General features: G+C 38.0%; 1 protein-coding gene across 6 annotated transcripts in view; it reads left to right on the top strand.

Annotated features, from left to right (window-relative positions):
• UACA (uveal autoantigen with coiled-coil domains and ankyrin repeats) overlaps positions 1 to 15,624 on the top strand; it is a 139,669-nt gene that overhangs the window by 37,423 nt on the left and 86,622 nt on the right. The window contains exon 2 of one of the 6 annotated variants that reach the window (XM_073877291.1): positions 8,687 to 8,753. The exons of 4 other annotated variants lie outside the window; for them this stretch is intronic. The gene's annotated coding sequence lies outside the window, so the exon portion shown is untranslated. Of the gene's footprint in view, positions 1 to 387; positions 407 to 8,686; positions 8,754 to 15,624 lie in introns of those variants that run through there. One more of the 6 variants, XM_073877293.1, reaches the window with a different exon arrangement.

Raw genomic sequence — 15,624 nt, 5'->3', positions numbered from 1 at the left:
TCACCCCCAGGTCTCCGAGCTCCTGGGAGAAACCCCGGCGCTCCGGGGGGTTCAGTGGGCCTCCCTCCTCCATCCCGGCTTTCTGGGTTCCCCCTTGCGCCCGGCGACCCCGGCCCTTTACTTCGCTCGGGGTTGGCCCGGCTCCCCACGCGCGCTCTGTCGGGCGGGGCCCGCGGGGGCCAGACGGGGGACTCGCACCGCGCAGTCCGGGTGGGCGGGGCAGCTGACTGCGTGCCCGCCCGCCGCTCTCCGCACCCGCGGTGGGTCCGGGACTCCGAGGCTGGCGGGCCGGGGCGGGGCGGGGGGCGTCGTGGGCTGGCCGCTGTCGCCGGATCACTGGGGAAGTGGGGAAGTTTGATTTCTGAGGAAGGCAGACGGAATCGGGCGTCGATGAAGGCAAAGCCCGGTGGGTGGTGATCCTGGAAGCGGTGGTGGAACTGGGAAGTTGGTTGTCCTGTGGGGCCGAGTTTCACCTGTGGGACAGATTCGTGTGGGGCGGGCATTCCGCGTTCATCTGCCACCCGGCCTCCGTGTGCACGCTGAGAAGCGCTCAGGCCCTCTCCTCAGTTGGCAGGAGATCAGAAATCTTGAGAAACAGCCTGACAGCAGATGCTGGGGATTTAGATAATTTGGCAAGTCGGAAGAATGGCAATATCATCAGCATTCTATATTGTTAAACGTTACTTAAAAAGTCGTGAAGAGTCAGAAACGTAAATGAGATGTGATGCTCACACTGCCCAGTTGCCCATTTGGAGTAATTAAGAAGGACCTTTATAATTTTGCACAAATTTTACCAAATGATTATATATGCTTTTTATGAGAATACTAATTAATCTGCTTTTGGTTATGAGTTAATTCAGAATTGTGGCTTTCTCTCCGCCTATTTCTGGGGTGATTCTACTTAGACTTAACAGGAAATTGTGGCAAAACTAGGCTCTTTAATTTCCAATAAAAGAAGAAAAGCTATAGATGGCATGATATTTGATGATTTGATGTTGTTTAATAAAGCGTGAAATTATTTTATAAGCACATAGGAGAGATTACTTTGTTTCACATTGTTTTTTAGATAATAATTGACAAATGTCATTTAGTGATGTTAGAGGTCACTGTAGTGAGTTAAAGATTCAACTTTTTTGTAGTGCAGGTTGTGTTTCAGCTTTATAAAAGATAGCTTTGTTATATTTATTTGCTGTATTTTCCCATTTTCTTTGGCTTGCACCACAGATTCACATTCCACTTGGAGGTTTTTATACCTTAATTTTATCTTGTTTTCTCTTCTAGAGATGCAGAGTATTTAATTGTTATTGCTATTATCAACATGCCAGTTTGCATTTTATACATTTGGAACATAAACATAAATAGCATAAAAATCAAGAGAAATACATAGTATAAAAAGGTAGAAGCTGTCTGCTTAGAAAACGTGAACATCTCTGTTTAAGTTAAATATTAGAATAAATTTTGTAAAATATTTAAATGAAAATAATTGAGGCCATGACTAATAAAACCAAACCAAGATAGAATAAAACGAATGTACGGAGAAGGAGGTCCCTTTTGCTTTCAACCTATACCATAATCCCTAATGTCAGATTTGGTCACATGTGTATATAGTATTGTTGGAGTTACCAGTTGCTTGCATGTTCCCCCAGGGAGAGTTTAGCATATGCAAGCAAATATGAATATAAACATTCACCCTTTATGAGAATGGTAGCACACTGTACTTGTTGTTCTGTATCTTTTTTTAAACTGTAAATAATTAGGCGCATTCAGAGCATCTCCCTTCAAATCCTTGCTGTAATATGCAATGATGAATCAGCCTGTGTATATTTCAAGTTTGTGTGTGTGTGCGTCTGTGTGTATGTGTGTACACTTGTGGGATCAGTTCCTAAAAGTGGAATTGCTGGGTTAAAGGATATGGTGCATTTGTAATACTGAAGAATGTTGTTAAATTTCCTTCATGTACCCAGTATGTGAGAAATTACTTTTCCATGCTTTTAAGAGCCCACCGCATGTTCTTTTTTTTCATGAAGAGTTTATCCTTTTCATTTTTCTATTGGGTTGATTTTTTAAATTCATTTGTACGTACTCTATATCAAGGAAATTTAGCCATTTTAATATGAATAATATGTTTTCTTAATTGGTTATTTGTCTTAGGATTTTGTTTATGGTGGCTTTTGCAATGCAGAAAGTGGTTATTTTTATGCAATTGAATTGGTCAACCTTTTGTGACTTTTCGGTTTACATTATATCTTGGCCTTTCTCCTCTGCGATATTAAACAAACAGAAAAAAATTCCATCTTGTTTCTTTTAGTTTTTTAATTTGTTTCATTTTTTAACATTTAAGTTAAATGTTTGATCCATATAAAATCTTATTCTGGCATAAGGTAAGGGGCATATATCTTGTTTTTTTTTTTTTTTCCTCCCTTATGGTTACCTAATTTGAATCTTAAAGCAGTCATTTTAATTATGGAAATAATCACAGTATGCTCTGCACAACTTTGATTTGAGGAAAAAATCTTAAATGTGTATTTCGTAAATATTTTTTCTTGTTTAAGCTTATGTATCTGAAAGAGATGCATTAGCAATAGACTGAGGCATATAAGTGTTTTATCGTATGTGAAATATAGAATCTTAACATGCTAAATTATATGTAGAAAAAATCATTTAAAATATTCTGAATAGTACCATGGTTATAAATACGCCAGTGAGTTTAGAGTTCACTCAACAGAGGTTATGTTTATACACATATACATAAATGTAGTACATAATTATAAACTGTGGGTAAAATACAGTTGAGAGTTTGTCCTGTACTAGCTGAATCTGGAGATAGCTGCCTCTTTTAATCATAAAATAAGACTATTTTTGTTGTTGACATTTATCTTAATCACTAAATTGGAGCTTCAGATTTCTGAAAGGGATAATTAAATGACTGTAAATGCCATTTCAAATCTAGTCAATTATATGTGCAATTATATGTACAATTATGTATACAATTATATGTACAGTGAGAATAGGCTATTCCGTTTTCACCTAGTTCAGACTAGGAAAATTGAGTAATTAAGATTAAGGGGCTATATTTCAAGAACTAGTAGATGTACTGCAAATAAACATTCTAAGCAGACATTTTGGAAGGGGGTTCCACTTAAACTGTACCTACACTTAACATTTGTAGTGGAGTAAATGCTTGATTGTTAAAGTTATTTCTATTTATTTATTTATTTGAGAGAGAGAGAGAGAATGAGAGATGGAGAGCTCGAGAGGGAAGCGGGTCAGAGGGAGAAGCAGACTCCCCGCTGAGCAGGGAGCCCGATGTGGGACTCGATCCCGGGACTCCAGGATCATGACCTGAGCCGAAGGCAGTCGCTTAACCAACTGAGCCACCCAGGCGCCCCGTTAAAGTTATTTCTGATATGGGAGGCTCTGTGGTTATTTTTGCTGCCATTTCTCTAGGCTACTCTGATTTTGGAGCAATGAATTCTATAAATGAGCAAGCAAATATGTTCTAAAACATCTTGTTAATGTCTCAGGACCCTGAAAAAATATTGGTATTTCTAAAAACATTTAGAGTTACAAATATAGCAACTGAAAAATATCTTCAAAAAAATTCCTTTGATTCCCACTAAGAACAGAAGTTTGAGATGTTTGGGGAGCCTGAATGGCTCACTTGTTTAAGTGTCCAACTCTTGATTTCAGCTCAGGTCATGATCTCAGGGTTATGATCTCAAGGTCGTGAGATGGACCCCTGCATTGGGCTCCCTGCTAATCGAGATTCTCTCTATTCCTACCCCCATCCCTGCCTTCTTGGGCCCACACACGTTTTTTGTCTCTCTCAAATAAATAAATCTTTAAAAAAAAAAGAAGTTTGAGATGTTTAGAAAGCATAAAGGATTACGTTTTGTCTCAGTTGTGATTTTGAAAATGAGGGTTTTGTGTTTTCCTCTTAGGGTTTGGAGTATGTTTGAAAAGATGTTAATATTATTATAACAATGACTTTGGGGTAATGTAAATAAGATCACAGATTGTTACATTTAAACTCAGGATACTTAACTGAGCACTGTTTACTCAATTTCATTAAAGATGCCAACCTTTGATTAAAAATGTTTAACTTAAAGTTTTATTAAGGCAGATTCCTAGGGTTATCCCTGCATTGTATTTCTTCTGGTTCTTGAAGGAAGAATCCCTGTTTTTATACTTTTGATGTCAACCCCAGGTCATCATGGTGACTTGAATTGCTGAATTTTATTATAATACCAAAGCAGAATGGTTGAGTTGCTTTGGTACATCTTTTGGTACGCAGTGGGTCCAAGAACTTAAATGATATGAGTAGTTAACAATTTAAATTCTTTTAATAAGAGTGGAATAGTGATTGTATATCTATATTGTGTATGATACATATTTTCAAATTTAAAATTTTTAGCTCAGGAATTGGACTTGGTAAGCAGTTACCTTATTTAGTTTGGAAAACATTTATGGAACACGTTAAGTTAGACTTAAAAATGAATTAATAATTAGGTCTTTTGTGAAGAAATAGATGATTCCAAGTTGGAAGCAGAAAATGTGCAAGTTGAGCCTGGAATCCTTTGTCCCCCTAGAAAGCAAGGAGGCTATCAAAGATTAGGACTCAGGAGCCAACTTGAAGAGGTTCCCACTTGACCTGCAATGGGACGGTTCCATCATCAATAAGGATAATATGACAGTGTACCAAAATCTTTAAATCTGTGAATTCATAATAATGATTACAAAAAAAGGAGAAAGTTGTTACTTTTGGAGGATGCTAGGGAGCCGATACATTCTTTTAAGAACCAGAAAATAAAAACAAAGAAAGAGGTATTAGGCTTTTCCTGAGGCTAACCAAATATTCGAAGAGAGAAGTTCCTCTTTTATGCGAAGTGTTTTATCCCAGCTAATAGAGGAAGAAGGGAGACAGAATTAGTATATCACAATTTTATACCTCCTAATAAATTGATGGATCTAGGGCAAAGACGTTGATTATCATTGGCTACTAATGTCTCAAAAAGAAAGAAAACCAGGTGTAATTTATCTCCTGATGGAAATATTCATTACTGCCTATGGATAGTCTTGCCAAAAGAACCAAACCTGAATATGATAGGCTTCTAGATCTTAAATCCATTTAACAGAAAACACAGGATTTGGAGGAACATGGGGATGCAATGGATGTAATTATGATCTTGGGAAGCTCTTAGAACAAATGGCCTAGTTTCTTCAAAAATAAATTATAAGAAGAAAAAAAATAGAGGAGAAATCTGGAGATTAAAAGATTTAGGAGACATATTAACCAATTGGAATGATAGACTTCATGTAGACCTTTGATTAATAATAAAAATAGGGGCACCTGGATGGCTTAGTCGGTTAAGCATCTGACTTCTGCTCAGGTCATGACCTTGTGGCCCTGGGATTGAGCCCCGCGTCAGATTGCATGCTCTGGGGGGCGTCTGCTTCTCCCTCTCCCTCTGCCCCTTCCCCTGCTTGTGCTCTCTCTCTCTTTCAAATAAATAAAATCTTTAAAAAAATAATAAAAAAGTTTATGACAGTTGAGGAAATGTAAACACCACCTGGATATGTGATGGCTTTGTGGAATTATTACCTAAAAAGATTTAAATGTGACAGTGGTAGTAGTGTGGTTATGTTTGCAAAGCCTTTTTATCTTTCAGAGAAACACTTAGAAGTATACTATTTATGGATGAAATGATGTGAAGTCTGGAATTTGTTTCCAAAGAATCCGTGAGTGAGTGGGTAGGAGAAGTGAGTAGGGGGTATAGTTGAGATAGGATTGGTCATGAATTAATTGTTGTAGTTGGCTGGTTCATGATAACTATTGTATTTACTTTTTGTGATGCTATTGTATTTTGTATATGTTCAAAAATTTCTGTAATAAGAAAAATCTAGTCCCAGCCTTCAAATTTTTAAGAGAGCTAAACAAAAAATAATAATACCTTATGTTAAAAGCCATCGATAGAGGTGTATATAAATTGCTGTGGGAGTACAGATATGTAGGGTGGGGTCAGGGAGGAGGCAGGAAGGTGAAGTTGAGCCTGGGCCAGTTGGACACTTTGAAGGGCTTTCTAGGCAAGAGAACAGCAAGTGCAGTGGTGTGGAGCTGTGAAATTATAACAGTGCTCTCAGGGAGCACCAGGTTTGGAAAGGAACTTTGGTGTTATGGTAGGGGCTGGTGTAGATGAGGTATGGATGAGAATTTCAGTCAGAGTAAGGAGCTGGAGGGGGCAGGTAGGGGTAAATAGTTAAAGGAAGGCTTTTCCTTTTTGTTTTTTTTAACCTGAATTAAAAATTTGGATTCCTTGACAAGTTTAAGTCCTTGTTCAGAGAGATTTCTGCCTGGAGTGGGTAAAGTTTCATTTAAAGAAGTTACTCTGTTGGTGAGGTAACAGGTTCGCCTTTCTTTTCCCTTTCTCCCTAGAATTAGCTAATAGCCAGCAACATTTTATTCTTATCAGCCCTGTTTAATTTACAGTTGAATTCTTGGCGAAGAAATCTATACCCAAGAATTTTAGATTTAAACATTATAACTCATGTGTTTCATCTCTCTCATAATGAAGGACTTCATATCCCGTTAGTAATCATGCAAACATTTGCCCTGACACCTAAGGAATATAACAAATGGTTGAAAATTTCTACCTGCCCGAGCTTATTTGTGCAAGAGCAGTCACACTGATTTCTGTAGGGAATTTAATTTGCCAAAAAATGATGACTGAGATGCACTTACTGAAATTGTAAATAGAACGGTGGGATAATATATGCTTACTGCCTCAGTTTTTCTAAATCATAAAATAATTAAAAGCTCTATATAGCTTTCCTCTTCTAGGCTTAAATATATAACACAAAAATAAAAGAATAAATTTACCTGTTCGTTATCACAAAAACGGTTTTGTCCTTTGGACTTTTGTTACCCTCAGAAATCTTGAATATTACTGATGTTGACTAATATATTTCCAAATGGTATAGTCTCCAAAATGATGTGCAGAAGATGAACCAATATAGTTGAGTTACTAAAGCTCTGGCAAAAGATGAAATATGATGAGCTGTAATTATATAAGCGAATCAGACCTCCTAAGTGCCCTTGAGAGAGAGTAAGTGTATGACTGAACCAGTTAATCTAAATGGCTGTCTATTGTTCTAACATCCCGCATGAAGGTCATACATGTTCAGAGTAGAAAACAAAATACAGTTGAAGGTAAAGAATAAAACAGTTCACCATGCCATGCCATAAACCACTGCTTATGCTCTTTTTAAAGTTTCCAGATTGCCTCTTTGTTGTTCAATCAGCATTTAATTACCTTGATGCCACAGTAATTATATATGTATAATTTTTTGAATCGTATTTGATTCTAATAACCCTCATATTTCAAATTATAAGTAACTTGAAATGATTTGAGCAGATATGAATGTCCCATTAGAAATACTAAGCAAACGCTACTGAATTACTTAAAAAGAAATTACTTATAAGTAATCCAAGTGCCGATAGCCAATATTTATTGAGTATGTATGCCCCATTAACTTGTTCAAAGTGCTTTACCTTAGCTTACTTAATCTTCACAGCAACCCTAAGAAGTGGGTACCACTGCTATCATTTTATAGACAAAGTTAAATAATTTACTTGCCTAAAGTGCCATAGTTAATAAGTGAAGATTGGGTAGCCTGACTCTGGAACCCATGTTACTAACTATTGTCAACTGTTAGAATTTCAAATTTAGAGCTATAGCCTTTGCATCTTGAGCCATATACCAAAGAAAATTGGAGGGAGGGGTATTTAGGGGGAAGGAAGGCTTTTTATGTTAAGTCTCAAAACCAATTTGTGTTCCTTCCAGGAGTGTATAAAATTGTTGCATGCACTACACCTTTCCAGTAATATGATTTAGAGCATATTTGTCAACTTGACTGGAAGAAAAAATGAGCTTTAACAAAATATAGCTTTAATCTGTGTGTTTGACTTCTAGGGAATGTGGACATATTTCTATGCTTATTGCCACTTTCACTTCTTATTTTAGGAACTGTTTGTGTTCTTTGACCATTTCTCCTTTAAATACCTTGTTCATGTTGATCTTTAAGGGCTTTACATCTTTATTTTTGTTACTTAGTTTATTTTAGCTTTGGGCGTAGGGTGTGTCTCACTATAACTATGTTGCTGATACCTTCCCTTATATTCCAGTTTTTGTTTTATGTACTTAAATTTTGTGATAATTGATGCATTAAGACTGTTGGCTATTTTATATTCACTGTGGACTGTAACTAGTGGTATAAAAGTGTTTAATTTGTCCCAGTCAACTTTTGTCTTGAATTCTACTTTGTCATATTATCTGTGATATTCTTAACGCTTTTGCCTTTTTGCTTTTGTGTGTGTGTGTGTATTTGCCCAACATATTATCCTACCATTCATGGTTTTAAATATTTAGGAGGATATATGGGTGAAACAAGTGCTGAGAATCCAGTAGAACTGAAAACTGTGGGCTTACTGTCTGGAGATGGTGCACGCACAAGTGTGTACCATAGGGTATATACTTTTTTTGGGTGGGAGTATGTTTTTAATTTTGACCTTATTGATATGTTGTCAAGATTTGACGTTACCTCTGTGGTGAGGTTTTCCCATTCAGGTACACAAATAATTATTTTTTTCAATCTCAGTGACTTTTGGTTCATTTTTTTTTTTAACCAGATTGTGACATTATTAAAGAGAGGGAAGAGGGGAAGGACATATACATCATGCTTTCTAAACTAAAAAAGTGAGTGGATAACTTTTCTTCTAGCTTGTTTTTGTTATTCCATGATTTTCTCATTTGCAGGGTACTTACCCTGTGCAGAGGTTGGGGGTACTTTGAAAATGAGTCTCCAGCGCAGAAGCCTACTGGCTGTAGTTGCATTCTAGAGAGGGTATTAGGCACTGATCTTTTCAGTCCTGTAAGGAAGGAAGAGCCCACAAACACTTGCTAATTTACATGTGAGAGATGTTTTTAATGAGAGATCTTTTTATGATTCATCTTTTTTTTTATGGTTGGATTCTTTTTAAAAATTAACATTTTATATTTTAAAAAGCACTTTATGAAATAGAAACATTTGTGGCAGTGGCTAAGTAGATAAATGTGGAAAATGGAGTGTTTTCTCAGCCTTAGAAAAGCCAGATTGTGGGCCAAAGAATGTCCATTCGTAGCTCTGCAACTGTGCCTGGGGCAGTATGGAGGCAGGGCGGTGTGTCAGCCCACTTGGGTTTGAGTCTTGCTGCCCCTTTGTGACCCTAGGCAAGTTACTGAAATATATTTGTTTCCTCATTTGGGAAATGGGATTAATAATTATAGTTAAGAACTTAATAAATGTTAGTTCTCATTATTACTAACTGAAAAATCTCACCAAGGGTCTTTCCATTTTTATCCTTCATAACCAGATGAACAGCAGTCTTTCCTGATCTTTTCCTTTCCAATTAATACATGCCCTTGTAGACTTTTAGATCTAGATCTTCAAAAGACTATCTGCTCTAGCCTCTTGCTCCAAGAGGTGTCTCTGTATTTCATTTCTTAAAAAAAAAATGTTTCCTGAAGGCCTAGGCTAAGCAGGAGGGAATGAGAAGATGAGGAAGATAAGAGGCTCAAAGTATGATGGGGGAGTTCTGTAAATAGGTATTACAAAGTCATAACTGCTGTGACAGGGAAGTGTTCTCAGTGCTGATCCAGTCTGGGGCTAAGGAGTCTGTGAAAGTGTGTGTGTGTGTGTGTGTGTGTGTGTGTGTGTGTGTGTGTGTGTGTCTGTGTTTTTATCAGGATGAGCTGCTGTTGCTGTTTTTTAAAAAAGTTGAGATGAGATTCACATAACATAAAATAAATCACTTTATTTATTTTTAAAGATTTTTATTTATTTATTTGACAGAGACGCAGCGAGAGAGGGAACACAAGCAGGGGGAGTGGGAGAGGGAGAAGCAGGCTCCCTGCTGAGCAGGGAGCCCAATTCGGGGCTCGATCCCAGGACCCTGGGATCATGACCTGAGCCGAAGGCAGAAGCTTAAGCAACTGAGCCACCCAGGTGCCCCTACTTTATTTTATTTAAAAAAATATATTTTATTTATTTATTTGAGAGAGCAGGAGCAGTGGGGAGGGGCAGAGGGAGAGGGAGAAGCAGACTTCCCGCTGAGCAGGGAGTCTGATGCGGGACTCGATCCCAGGACCCTGGGATCATGACCTGAGCCAAAGGCAGACCGCTAAACTGCTGAGCCACCCAGGCACCCCTAAAATTAATAATTTTAACGTGAACAGTTCAGTGGCATATGGCATGTTCACAATGTTGCATAACTCTCATCTCTGGTTCTAGAACATTTTCATCACCCCAAAAGGAAACCCTGTACCCATTAAGCAGTTGCTTATGTGATCCAGGAAAGGATGAAGTTGCTCTCCAAGGGAACAGCAAGAGCAAAGGCATGGAGCGAGGAATCAGGAGTTGGGGGAGCGTGCAGTTGGTTTGTCAGCTTAGCTTTGGTGAACCCTAGAATAATAGGCAAGGGCACTGAGTAGGAGATAGGCAAGAGGGGAAGTTGGGGCTAAATCTTGGAAAGGCTTAAAATACGCCATATTTTCAGAGTGTTGGACTTTGTCCTGCATATTCAGAAGTTGGGAATCACAGGACCAAATGTGTTTTGGATGGGATTACTTGGTAGCTCTGTTCAGGATGTTGAAGGGCTCAAGCTTGGCAGCAGATGGATGGTATATGAGGCTGCTGCCATAGTTTAGGCAGGAATTCGTGAGGACTAGAATCATTCTGCAAGGGATAGAGAGGAGGGCACCGTGAGAGAAATTGGTATATGAGCCCCAGAGAAGTTGTGACTTGTCAAAGTCACACAGAGTCAACAGATAAGAGCCCCTGCCTGCTGGCCCTGAGCAAGTCCCACTAAGCCCTTTGGGCGTGATGCAGTGTGCTGGAGATGCAGTTCCCGACCGGAGGTAATTGTGTGCTAGAACACCACCTGTGTCTTATTGTATGCTAGCAAGTTAGCTTTGTTTTAGCGTGCACTTGATATATAACCAGTTTGGATGCATAGCTCAATGTTCTGACGATGTTGTTTGCAAAAATATTTTTGAAAGTTTAACTTATGATGCTAATAATCATCATAAGCACAGATTCTGAGCACATATCTAATTTGTTTTCTCCAAATTTTATTATGAAAAATTGAAATCTAAAATTAGAATAGCACAGTGAACTAGGATCTGCCTGCTCACTACCTAGAGTCAACAGTTAACATTCTGCTGCATTTGCTTTATCTATAGTATGTATATGTATATAAAGATAGAAAAAATATACACATTTTTCACTGAGCCTTTTGAAAATAAGTTGTAGACATTATATTTTACCTTTAAGTACTGTAGCATCCATCACTTAGGAATAAGACATCCCACTTATCTATAATATAATAGTGATATTTTGAACTGTAACTTTTATTTATAGATGAGGAAACTTAGGCATTATATGACTTATGAGGTTGAAGGAAAATTGGAAGAAATAATGTCTTCCAATTCCTTAGAATCCTTTTTCTTACATTGTACATGATAATACTCTCAAATTTTAGTAATATTAATGCATTATTTTGATGATTTTTATCACGTTCCTGAAACGCTCCTGCTAATGGTTAATATTCTTTTAAAACGATTTGCTTAAAAAACACTGAAATATCAATATATTTATTTAGAAGGAAACTGGATGAAGGACAGGAAGAAAAGGGGGTCTTAGTGGTCCTCTGGGATGTAGAAATTATTTCTTAAAGATGAACATGTCTAGGGAAGGAGCAGTAATAAAGGGGTGGGAGCCGGTGGGAAGAGGAGGTTGGTGGGCAAGCACTGCTGAAGGGGCGGGGTCCAGGCTCTAGACTGAGCCAGGGATCAGGGCTTTGGTGCTGGCTCCTCCTGTTGAACCTTTTCTTAGTTTTCTTATGTTGGGCTTCTCTTATTTCTCTCTTCATGCTCCAGGCCCCGCTGCTATATCTGTCCCTGCTTGCAGGCTGATTCTGAATGATCTGGAACCTTAGAAGGAGCTGCCAGTAGACTGTCCTTGTGCCAGTGAGGTGTATACACCTTATGCGGTGAATAGACCATCCTTTGAAAAATGCTCAGTTTCAGTATTCTGCCACTAAGTAAATACTTTCCTGTTTGTGGAATGATTTTTTTTTTAAACTTCCCTTTATAGCTAAGAATGATAATTTGTTGAAATTGTTAAATAATTATTCACTCATTAAAATTAGAGAATGCACATTTAAAAAAAATCATACATTCTTTAAGTATTTACTGTATCCCAGGCCCTGCGTTGCCTATGGAATGTTAACACAAAATTCAGTGTAAATTCAAGATTATTTGGAGTTTTTCTTCAGTTCCTTTTCTCTAAGCTTAACTATCACCTGGAATTATATTTAAGAACATAATACCATTTTTGGATGGACAATAGGTTATTGAAATACTTAAACAGCTTAAATTACTAATGTGTCCAATATTTTATTTGACTACTAAATAAATATTCTAGTTTAGAATATTAGATACATGGCCATTTGTTTCTTTTGTATTTCTTGTAGGTGTGGGTTTCTTATATTGGTCTATTTCATAAGAATTTTTATAAAAATCAGTGCTTTTCTTTGACATAAATTATTCTATGATTTTACTTTTCCTTGTGTAAATAGAAGGAAAATGTTACACAATTTTAGAAGCATCTTTCGTTTTAGTGTCCATACCATTTGAGTAGAGATATTCTATAGGCAGAAGATCAGAAATAACAAGATGTTAGAAAATCTTGGTTTGAGTCCAGGCACTGCTATTGAAAAACTCTGTGACCTTGGGCAAATTACTTTTTTTTCCTTTTTTTTTTTTTTTTTAAAGATTTTATTTATTCGTCAGAGAGAGCACAAGCAGGGAGAGCGGCAGGCAGAGGGAGAAGCAGGCTCCCCGCCTAGCAAGGAGCACAATGCAAGACTCGATCCCATGACCCTGGGATCATGACCTCAGCCAAAGACAGCCGCTTAACCGACTGAGCCACCCAGGTGTCCCTTCGGCAAATTACTTTTAAGTTTCAATTCTTTCTCTTGTAAGATGGGGATAATTTTACTTGCCTTTCTACCCTACCAGAGATTTTAGGTACTAAAAAGAATGAAAACATTTTGGAAGCTGTAGAACAATATAAATAGAAATTTAAGCAGTGGTTATTATCTGTCAGTTAAAATATTACAATAGTTTTTTTTAAGTGTACCTAAAGTTGTAACTGATCCAATTCTGAAAATACAGAAGATGTTGCTCACATCTTGATGAGGTGAAGAGTCAACTTTATTTGTAGAATGGAAAAGTCTTCTGAATTCTAATTTGAATTGCTTTTCCTATTAATTGCATTGAGTGGAGAATAAGAAGAGTACAACTTTTGTTTTTGTACAAAGGAGTTTTGAGTTGGTTAGCTGCATAAAAACACACCTGAGAGGGAAAAATCTTTGTATGGTTACAAAATGCATATTTTTCCCCACTAAACTTTTCATTGTAGAGTAGCACAATGAATGAGAACCTTGCAAACTGTGGAAGACATGACACTGTGCATTTGATAAGAGTTGAAGCTATGGCTAGTATTTTATATTTATGGCTGTTAGGAGCTTCTCATTCCATGGTGTCATTCACAGCTATCAATGTGTTCTTTCTGTTGGTTAGTACCAATAGGCAGAATCCTGGCTTATTTTGCTGGAAACCAGTCTTTGGAATTCTGTTGAGGGACACTCTGTCAACTTGTATGTTTGCCACTGTGTAAGTTATAATTACTCTGAGACTAAACGTTTCAGCAAAATTCAGTTCCATCAATATTTAACAGACTTTTTTTTTTGTCTTAACACTTTTATTGCCTGCCCTCATTTTCTTTTTTTTTAATTTTTTATTGTTATGTTAATCACCATACATTACATCATTAGTTCTTGATGTAGTGTTCCATGACTCATTGTTTGTGCATAACACCCAGTGCTCCATGCAGAACGTGCCCTCTTTAATACCCATCACCAGGCTAGCCCATCCCCCTACCCCCTTCCCCTCTAGAACCCTCAGTTTGCTTTTCAGAGTCCATCGTCTCTCATGGTTCGTCTCCCCCAGCCCTCATTTTCTTGTGACTCCTAAGAATGGTTATCCCACCTCTTGAAGACTGCCCCACCTTGGATCCAGTGTCAGCCTACTGGCAGGCTGTGGGTAATCTTTAGCCCAAGAGTAGCTAAGATTTAGAAAGACTTCTCTTCCTTGGCTAGGGAGGTGAATTTTCTGAAGGCTAGCAGACATGTTTATGATCTGTTACATTGTACTTGCATTCAACAAATATTTATTTAGCACCAACTGTATGCCAGGTTCTTTTCTTTTTTCTTCCTTCTTTCCTGCCTGCCTGCCTCTCTCTTCCTTCTTTTTCTTCCTCTCCTCCCTCTTCCCTTCTTCTCCTTCCTGTTCTTCCTCCTTTCCTCCACGTCCTCCTCCTCTGTCACTAGATTTGTGTGTTGGGGATGGGAACCGTCTTATACTAAAGTCGGTTAGCTGACTCCCTCCTGAGAAGGCGCTGCCATCCTGATCCTTAGTTATAGCCTTAGTCCTAGTTTTTAATGAACTTCGGGTGGAATAATCTGTATATGAGCTGGTTTTTCATTTGGCTCATTTACCTCCTTTCTAATCTTTGTATCTACAATGAAACGAGTTTTGTGTTATAGAAATTGTCACTGGATTCAGAGTTCTTTGCTTTTTGTTTCCCTAGGCATTACGATTTGTCACTTAGGTGGCACTAACCTTTATTTCCATTTTTATGGTTCATTATTTCCTAAATGTTCAACCTCTTGTTGTGACTAGAAAATCGGCCCCCCCCCCAAAGGTGACAATTTTGTGAAATCATCTTTCTGTTTTTAAACCAGGAGAAACTTCAGTTCTCTCTCTCTCTTTTTTTAACCAATTTAAAAATTCGTATTATTTTCTTTCCAAGTTTTAAAATAACCTTACACTTTATTTCTTTAATGCATTTAAATATTTGATTTTTAGCATTTTAGAACTGGAAAGGACCCTAAAGGTTTTCTGGTCCAGTGGCAAAATTACCTTCAAGCTTTTCAGGCACAACCCACAGTTGGAAGTACATTTTCTACTGTGATGCAAAGGTGTGGTAGACAGAATTCTAAAAATGACCACCTATGATCCACCCCCCCTCGCCCCCGCTCCCAGAACTTTGCTTGTGATGAGATAATATGCCCATGATTATGTTGCTACATGGCAAAAGAGATTTTGCAGATGTAATGTAAGGTTGTAGTCACTTGACTTTGAGTTAGCCAATAAAGGAGATTATCCAAGTGTACCTATTCTAATCACATGAACCCTTTAGAAACAGATTTTTCCCTGACTCACAGCAGAACTGAAAGTCAGAGGTTTGGAGGACAAGAGGGACTTGTTATATCGTTGCTGGCTCGAGGGTGTATGGGCTGTGGGAGAAGGAATGCCAGTGGCCTTAAGGAGCTGTAAGAGAGAGGATCTGGTCTGACAGCCAGCAAGGAAACAGGGCCTCGGTCCTGCAGCTGTAGGGAACTGAATTCCACCAACAACCTGAATGAGCCTGGAAGCAAATTTGTCCCCAGGTAGGATCCGGGCC

The sequence above is a fragment of the Callorhinus ursinus genome, unplaced genomic scaffold, assembly GCF_003265705.2.
Source record: "Callorhinus ursinus isolate GAN/ISIS: 27379988/994484 unplaced genomic scaffold, GSC_fseal_2.0 scaffold25, whole genome shotgun sequence".
In the NCBI taxonomy this organism is placed as follows: Eukaryota; Metazoa; Chordata; class Mammalia; order Carnivora; family Otariidae; genus Callorhinus; species Callorhinus ursinus.
The sequence above is the reverse complement of the archived record's forward strand: the minus strand, read 5'-3'. Positions and strand labels throughout refer to the sequence as shown.